The sequence below is a fragment of the Acyrthosiphon pisum genome, chromosome X (assembly GCF_005508785.2).
Source record: "Acyrthosiphon pisum isolate AL4f chromosome X, pea_aphid_22Mar2018_4r6ur, whole genome shotgun sequence".
Lineage (NCBI taxonomy): Eukaryota > Metazoa > Arthropoda > Insecta > Hemiptera > Aphididae > Acyrthosiphon > Acyrthosiphon pisum.
Genome location: NC_042493.1, coordinates 106,288,530 through 106,298,527, shown reverse-complemented (window position 1 = coordinate 106,298,527; position 9,998 = coordinate 106,288,530). Strand labels below are relative to the sequence as shown.

The 9,998-nt window shown below is 28.8% G+C and overlaps 1 long non-coding RNA gene across 1 annotated transcript in view; it reads right to left on the bottom strand.

Annotated features, from left to right (window-relative positions):
* Positions 1-563, bottom strand: part of LOC107883519 — a 1,053-nt gene extending 490 nt beyond the window's left edge. The window contains exon 1 of the long non-coding RNA XR_001679349.2: positions 161-563. This is a non-coding gene — a long non-coding RNA (uncharacterized LOC107883519). The remainder of the gene's footprint in view (positions 1-160) is intronic.
* Positions 564-9,998: the final 9,435 nt, after the last annotated feature.

Sequence of the window (9,998 nt, the reverse complement as noted above, 5' to 3'; positions counted from 1 at the left end):
TACTCACAAGCAATTATTATTAAAATATTATAACATGCAAGATAATATTATAAGTACGTGACATTATTTAAAATATAACTTTTATTATAAAAAATTGGTCAGAAAAATTCAAAATCGTATAGGTACATGTTTTAGTTATATTTTATGTGTTTGGTCTTACATTGAAATGAAAATGTTCTGGTTCAAATGTCAAGTATTCGTCGTAGATGTGTTGCAGCATAGGTTTCGGCCACACTTGTCCGTTGGTCATTTTTACAGTTGGTCCCACATTTTGGTTGAACGATTGTGGTACGGAGAATAGGAGAATAGAACAAACAACGAATGAATTGGTAATTAAATTATTATAATGCATATTGTCTGATTGCAAATCACAATATACTATTATAAGTGTGTCATGTGACAACGCTCGCAGTGAATTGAATATTAGAATTTACACTTTAGAGTGTTAGGCACAGTATGTATATAACGGTCATAATACTTATGGTAAGTTAATATAATAAACGTCCACCGGCAACTGAGGCTGTTGAGTCAATGCGCCACCTAAACTCGACAACAATGAAGATAATCTAATAATAATATGTGTATTGTAGTTATTATTATTATTTATTATTATTAGCAGCTAGTCGTCTGGCTATTACTATCACGGTTTATACTCGCACAGATTACATAAAATGTTGTACAATAGCTAGGTAGTGATATACTGGTTAGATATTTACTCAAACTATGATAAATTATGATAAAATCGACTTACGAAGCGACTATATATAAAACAGCTGTAAGAAATATAATACTGCGATATTATCGTAGTTATGCACTATATAATTAATAATTGTATACTATTTTATACCTTTATCACAGAATATGTGTAACTCTATACCGAAGTGTACTTCCTAACCGTATTACCAAACGTGTATAAATACGGTTCATTATAATACTAATTAGTAGTTACCAATGTTTGGACTTTGAGAGGTAGAGATTATTGTTTTGCTAGTCGTTTCAATGTGTTACCAGGTCGGTAGGTCACCTTATCAATAGTCAATGGGTATAATTGGCAGAAAACCGACAGCTACCAAAATAGTTAACACAATAATTATTCACTGAAAAATATTTTATGTTCTAACGTTCTGTGGTTTTATTGCACCTACCTATTAGGTACCTAACCAGTTTATCGTGATGTACTATACAACCTAATAACAACTTACTATACACTTACTGTGCATTTAATGCACTAAAAAAACAATTAAATATGCATGAAAATATGCTCTTATTTTTTTTAAAAATAGGTATATGTACCTATTGTCTAATTAATTTATCAAAAACATTCAAAAAAGCACTAAAAATTAAATTAAAATGTTTTATTTTTTTTAATGATAAGCCCTAATATTATTATGATTATAGACATTTTAGTTTTAATTTTACAAATGTATATGAATCTTGGACTAGTCTTGATGTCGGTTGTTAATATTACTTAAATATAATAGGTACCTATAATCTACCATTAAACCACCCACACAGTATTTGGGAAATTATAATATTTTGTGAATATTTTAAAGTGCTTGAATAATGAATATTTGACTAACAATATTTTATAAATATTTTCTTCTCATTATAACAAAGTATTGTACAATGCAATTGCAAGAAAATGTTGACTTAATATTTTTTTAAAGTTTCCATAAAAATGTTTTTTTTTAGAAAATATATATATTTATATGCTATATGATTAAAATGTTTTGTAAATGTTTTTTGAACTTATTGGCCAAAGAATTTGACTAAAATATTTCCTAATTATTTACGCAACTTTTTAAAATATTTCGACAACTATATTATTATTTTCCTGTGAATATTTTTACCATAGTTGGGAAATATTTATTGTATGCTCACATAATATGGGTTTACAGATGTGAACGATACGAGTGGGCGGTATTGGCTCTTCGCTGTAATATATAATAGGTACACTACAATATTATGTGTAACACGGTTCCTGATCAGATATCCATAAACAATAGTACCTACAACACTTATGCAATAATTAATATTTAATAGCAATACGAAATTCGACAACTACCTATAAGCATTTCCATTGTTACGCCATTTTTATGCCACTTTGCTAACGACATTGCGTAAAGTTAGATCCGATGATTTTAACCATTTACTTGCACTTTTTCGGCACTTCCTATAATCTAGTTGCAATTTATTGAGCAAAGGTGCCAACAATGATTCAGGAAATGAGTATGAAACCAAATAACATTTGAGGTTTTTTCACCAGCCAATAAAATACGTTTTATCGAGCACTTAAATACCTTAAAAAATTGTCACCTAGTATAATAGGGATTACTTGACTAAATATTAATATCTCTATTTTATATTTGATGTAAAACCACCATAGTATGTACATGGAAATACTCTTTAGTACATAAAGCTTATAATAATCAATTGAAACTATACTATACTGTCATTTAACTTTCGATTTGTACGTAAGTATATAGATTTTTAAGAAAAACAAAATACCTTAAGGTTAATTTATATTTTATAATTTTTATATAGGCACATCATATTATTGTCATTAATACATTTTAATCTCCGTTGAGATAACCTATAAATTGCATAGGAATTCCACTATTTTCGCGTAATACGATTTCCATCTTATCGTGTAGGTATGTATAAAGGAACTAATCGTTGTAAATCAGCCTGCTGAGCATTCAACTGACCCAGTCAGTAAATATTTGTGTCACGATAAAAATAATTGTCCCCGTTGGGAAAACGATTTTTGATTTTAGAAAAAGCAAAACAATTGAAACTAACATAATTTAATTTAATTGTTGAAACATCGTTTGATTTTGATTGATTCCAAGGTTTGTCTGTATAACGTAAGCTGTCCTGCCCGTTTAAGACCTTTCCTGTTATTTCCACTAAAAATAATTACCACCTGTAAACCATAAGATAATATTACAATATTATTCATGACCAAACTTCGATAGTAAAATTAATGTAATTTCACCATAATGCAACACTACTTTTTTTTTTAAGTTGTATAATATTATCTACCATGCCTTATCGTCATTATATTATCATATTAATCATATACAATATTAATTATGGAGTCGATCATAATATGGTCGGTGAATCACCCTGTACACTTGTACAGAATTTGGTGGCATAAGTAATTTACTTGGTGTGTAGTTCGTATGTATATAACCTACCAACCCATATAATACTCACGTGACCTTTTAAATCGTATTTCCTCTCCGTATTCAACTGCAACGGTTTCTCTGATACGTAGCTGGGTTTATGTGGAACTCGACAAACATCATATACACTCGCACACGTCCCCTAAAGGGCAGATTTTCTTTTTCGCATTATTACATATTATAGTTAGGTGACGCCAATCTCGTTTCCGATAAAGTCGTAGCGAAGGCCTCGAGCAGTGATTATATTATATTATTATCTACTATACAGAGTGATCCACCGAGCACGCTCGTCAACGTTTTTTCCTTTAACGTTGAATTCGTTCGAATATTCTGATTCTTGGTGTGTTGAAATAATTTGTTTTAATACCATCTTTTCAAATTCCAGACATTTTCTGTACATAATTGAGCAGTGGTGTCTTGTGTTTTACCATCTATTGTTTATAAAATTATTTGTTTTGAAAAAATTAGTCTAATAAAGTTAATCATATTTATTATTTATTTATTTAGATACCTCCTGCCTGATTTTGAAAATGTACCTAATTCGAAATTCGAAAGAGTAGTTTCTCGGTTACTAAATTGTTTACACCAAGGACAACAATATTACCCTTAAAAACGTTTCACAAAAACATAAAATATATGTAATACTGTGGATTCTAGTCTTTGGACAATTTTGTCAAAAATACAGTATTTCTTGTACATACATTTTTATTGAAATCAAATAATATGATAAACTCGCACACGTCCCCCTGGCTGAGTCTGGCCCATAAATAAAAAAAATTATTTTTTTATAATATATATTAATAAATGATTATACCTACATAATTTAATATACGTAATTTTATCGATTTCGAAATACCACCAAGCCACGCCAATCTCGATTTTGACAAACTCGCATAAGCTATGAACAAATTCCCATCTTACCTCGAATTAATTTAGATCTCTTAAAACAATTTCATAAATATATTAACATCCGCTCTTTATAGTCATATAACGAAGGCCTCAAGCTTGTCTTGATTATAATGTTATCAATCATAATACAGACCGTTCCAGACTTCCGTTTTTCGATTAAAACTGAACATCATACAATTCTGATTTTTGAAATTTTGAATTTTGTTTTAAGTATGTCTTTTAAAATTCCTGAAATTGTTTGTACCTAATACTTAAGGAGTGGTGTCCAGTGGTGATACGAAATTCTGTTTTTTTTCTACAAATGTAGACCACGTGCCGTGAAAACCAGTTGTGCAGAGTGTGCATCGCATAATATATGTCTCGTACTATACTGCAGGATTTCAAAGGGTTTCAAAGGACTCGTATTAAAATTATTAAAATATAAAATATTTGTTATTGATTTGGAAACGAAACCAATGTTATTTAATATATATTTACTAATTTACTATATTATTACTGTTGTCCGTGACTTTATCAAAATTAAGGAGCATAAATATAGATTTTTGTCCTTATTTTCATGCATAATATAACATATTATGAATAATTCATTCATAATAGGTATACTATAAAGAGGACATCGCACCCGCATAATATGTTGTCTCCATCTTACACACCTATGACACGGAAAATTTTCGTTCAGCAGTTTCAATATAGTGCGGTTAATTTTGATATTAGAGTGAATTGACCAATTATCAAACTTTTATGTGAGAACATTATATTATGATGTGTTCTCTTGTTAGTTTTAGTTTTCAAGTGAGTATTATGAGTATGTATAATAATAATATTTTAAAATATTGAAAATTAAAATATTAATATTATTAATAGTCATAGGCGCAAATAATGTTTGGGATTTGGGGGGGGGGCTAAAGCCTTACTTTGAATATTGAATAAGCTTAAAACAAAATGTAGGAAATGTTTGGGGGGCTATGGACATTTTTGGGAGGGCTTAGCCCCTAAAGCCCCTCCTATTTGCGCCTATGTTAATAGTACCGTATACACGTCTCGTCTTGTTGGTTTTAGAATTTGTGACCACTGTTTTTTTTTTTGTGGTTCCAACAAAAATAGTAACTTTTCGTGTTACTTACAAATACTTTAAATATAAACTATGCAACACAGATATCTATATCTAATTAAGTACCACTTATTATATATTTTATCTTATTCAAACAATTTAAGTTTTTGTTTAGTGTAAATTGTTGATAATTCTGATAAATCCTGAGGGGTCTCGAGATTTTGGTCTGCACACGCAGGCCTCATGTAGTCTAGCTACAGCACTAGGGACCCCCTTTTTATTGTAAATTATTTATTGGATGTTTTTTTTTTTGTTTATTTTGATCTACTTAATTCAAAATACGAAGGATTAAATTCATTATAAAATCTATGCTACAGATTGATCAATAATTTATACAAGTAATAATAATTATACGTGGGTACCTATTTAAATATTATTATTTGCTATTTAGTACTTATTTGTACCTAGATAGTATATTTTATTGGTTAGTATTTTACACGTTTATTTTTCCTGTATACTACGGACTATAGGTACTAATTTTAATGATTTTTTTTCTTGCTATAGTTGTCGACATACGAGGTTATAATATGATGGACACGCTAACCATTGTAAATTTCTATCGCTTATTATTACTAAAAATTATTATACCATCAACTCAGTATTATATTTTTCATTAAGCATTGGGTATAAATTGTGTACTTTAAACATGCGATAGTATAAAATATTATTAATGTATTATAATGACGTCGAACTACTAACGTCTTCTCCCCTTGTAACTCCCAAACAATCGTCCTTCGATATTCTTGCACTGGTGCTTGTCCCACAAACACAACACTCTGCAGAAATATAACTGCTTTACACATTTTAAAACATTCTAACTTCTAGTTCGTGATGGATTTATTTTCGTTACAATATTACCTACCATTTTACTATATAACTTACTACGGATTAATTAATAATATTTGTAACGTTTAGTGTACCTATTACATATTTATTTTTCATGTATATATACCAAACTAACCACTACAGAATATAATATTATTTTGATGATTATTTTTTATTTTCTTATAGTTATCGGCATACGAGGTTATGATGTGAACTGTACATTTCCATAGGCTAATTATTATAAAAAAAGATTAATATTAATTTTTAAAATAAATTTACGAACGTTTAAAACACCATATACATTATACACTCAGTATCATTATACAACTATATTATCATTATTGTTATTATGTTATCGATTATTTTTTTGTAAGTACTCGACTCAATCCTAATGATAATATAGTTATACTACATTAATTTATCTCCATTCTCTATCTTGAAAACATTGCGTATTAGTTGTACTCCAAGAGCAGGTACCAAATTTAAAAATACTGGAAAATATTATACCTATGTCCTGTTATATTAAGTAATTTGCTTTAAACAGCTTAAACTGTTCAAAAATCAATACATTATTTATTAACTAGATGCTATTTGAGTTTTTTCTAGCCCTCAACATTTTTTTGGACCGCCATACAATTTAATTGCCGACCTCTGCGTTAGACAGCAGTTGGACTTTACATAGTCGTATGTTATTATAATGCACTAATAATATTTTACACTATTTGTTTTCTCTCTCTAGCCCACGCGCAACATAGACAAAACGCATTTAAGCAGAATCATTTTTTCTATGTTTTTAAGTAATGTTAGAGTAATATCACTCATTAAAAAAAAAGATAGAGAATAATATTTACGAGGGAATGGCATATCGATTTGTCTAAATATTGTCTCAAACAGTTCAAACATAATTTAAATTTAAATCATTTTTTTGCTTATTTTGAAAGTCGAATACAAAGTCAAATAACAATAAAATATAAAATCGATATGTCATTCCCTCAAAAATATTATTCTCTATATTTTTTGTATTTTACTCTAAGATTACTTAAAAACATAGAAAAAATGATTCTGCGTTAATGCGTTTTGTAATGTTGCACGTGGACCAGCTGAGAGAGAAAACAAATAGTGCGCTGACATCCGCTTAAGTCTTAGTATGTACATTTATAGCTTTTAGTATTTTAAATATTTATTTTTCCTGTACCGTGCAGGACTATAATTATTGTCAGGCCCATATTTAGCACGATTGCCCCTATAGGAACCGATATAGTTATTCGCTCCTCCGCCTGCATATGTCCCTATCCTTTCCCACCATGAATAAAAATGCAAATTTAAGTTATTGAACATTTATTGATATTATATATAGGTATTTAGAATATACTAAAAATAAAATAATGAGAAAAATTTGATTAAATAAAAATTATTGAAAAAAGTTTATAAACGACATCACGAATAAAATGCTTACATTTTTTTTTTTTTTTTTGTAAAATAATATTGTTTTCTACAAAGTTTTCGACGAACTTTTCGTCAAGCGAGCTCGTCAATTACACTGTGGTAATTCATTTCACAATCCATTTTTTTACTCTTTGTGTAAGACTTCTCTTGAGTTTAATATCGCTGCACCTGTAGTCTAGCTTAAATATGACTTGATTCTCTTCAATGCTGACAATGAAAAGTACATATACGTAATTAATTAATTAATAATGTAGTGATATATTTTATATGTACATCTATTAAATTATTGTTGTACAACTTATCACGCAGTTCTTCAGTTTTTTTTTTTGTCGTAAGACTCCGAAAAAAAGATAATCACGATAATAAAGGCATTCGTTTGTGAATGTCATTAGGATAATAATAACACTCACTAGAGTCATAGTTTTTTATGAAAAGTTTCTTCTCATCAGTATACTACATAATTATTTTGATAAAATATCAAATTTAAATCCACGTATAATATATTATTAGTATATTGATAGCCGATATTTTACGAACAAATATATGGACAAAAATGATATTATACCTAAAAACCGAACAATTTTCAATAAGAAGATACGCGATCAACAAAAAAATTAAAATGAACAAAATACGTTTATTTTTTGTTCTGTGGGTAAGTTCCCCAACACTCGTACTTCAATCATTGCACTGGTACTATTGGGTCGTTAGATTTTTATTGACGAGCGGCCTCGGCCTCTGCAGTGACGCGATGAGCATTTATTACCGTAACGGGTTAACTTATAGAATGTTTTCAACCACCTGTATATTTTTTGTGCATCTTCACTTAATTATTTACTCGTTTTTTTTTGTTTTTTCGTAAGCTAAACTAAACCTGCGATAATTAATTTCACACTAATTAGTAATAAATTATACCACATCAAGTTGTACCTATATCAAAGTATCGACTGTGTGTCGTGCAATGTTTATTATTCCCATAGCCTTTGGAGAGTTCACTATTATAACGACTGATTATCTCGTTAGCTGTAAACTGAACGAGTTAATCGTGTCATTCGTTATTAAATTATTTATTTTAAAATTAATTACTGTATCTACAGAAGTGAGATAAGCAATTCATATTTTTAATACTTTGGGAATAGAAATCAAAAACTTAAAAACACCTTATATTATGTAAAATATGTTCTTATTAATTCCAACTTAACTTGAAACAAAAATGCTATTTAAATACAAATTATGCATTATGACTCACGAGTAGGGCTGTGAATTTTTAAGAAAATGTATTATTTGTAGGCGATTGTAAAACATAGCTTTTTTAACGAAAAATTTGAATACAATAGTATAGGTGCCAATGAGAACAAATTATGAATCTTTTATTTTGCCCCCTTTTTATGATGCATCTTATTTTTAGGTTATTTTTTTACTTAATCAGTTAATGTTCAATTTTTCATTACTTTTTTCGATGTTTTTTAACAACTCCCAATTATTAAGACTTTTTACACATATTTTATGAATTATACATTTTTGTAAACGAATATAAATAATTAAATAAATTTGTTTTTATATAAGCTTATATTTTATTTTTTTAATGCATTTTTTGTGGCTTATTAGTGCATTAGAATCTTATAGTACATTTTATATTATTGAATTTTTAAAGTTTTTTAATGTACATCCCTTATATCCCTAATATTTGAAGTAATTTATTGATAGTGATTTCCTAGTAATTATGTGTATTTGGTATATTGTATTATTTATGACTTTAGAAGTACCTAAATGTGTTACAATCATATAATTTTAAAAACTTAACAAACATTTAAAGTTCCTATACCTACATATATTAATATACGTTTAATACATTACCTATAAAATGCAATTTGAAATATAATATATATTATGGAGTATCGTGCATCTTATTGTTGTATCTTTTCTAAGTTCACAATGTACCTTGTATCTAGATACACTAAATTCATGTAGGATCATAAAACTATTTTTTGACTATCGTGCCCACATCTGAGTAAGTGTAATACTAAACTATGTACTTACTACATATATATACAACTAGACACCTACTGTAGATAGAAATTTTCTTCGGGCTGGTAGGTAGTGCGGATATTATATTTATATTTCTAAAAACAGGTGTTTTGTATGACATACCTACTGAACAGTGCGTATTATAAAGAATTGCAAAGCATATTTCGACATTTAAAATTGTTTTGGTTGGGTACAAATACCTATACTATATACGGTTCGCTGTACAAACAAATTATGAATTGATCTATTCTCAACGATTTTTAAACATTTTGCAGTTTCTTTGAAAATGTGTGTTTCACTCCTGTTCACACTATATTTATAAGAAATTATGAATGACGTCAATGAACGCACTTTTTCGCTGCTATTCTTTCAGGGTGCCCGTCCAGTACTTATACTCTTCTTCTGCTTTCCATACGGCACTGACTCTTGACGAGATCCTAATGACACTGCAGCGGCGTCGAGCGGTCAGAAGAGTAACTTATTGACATGGGTGG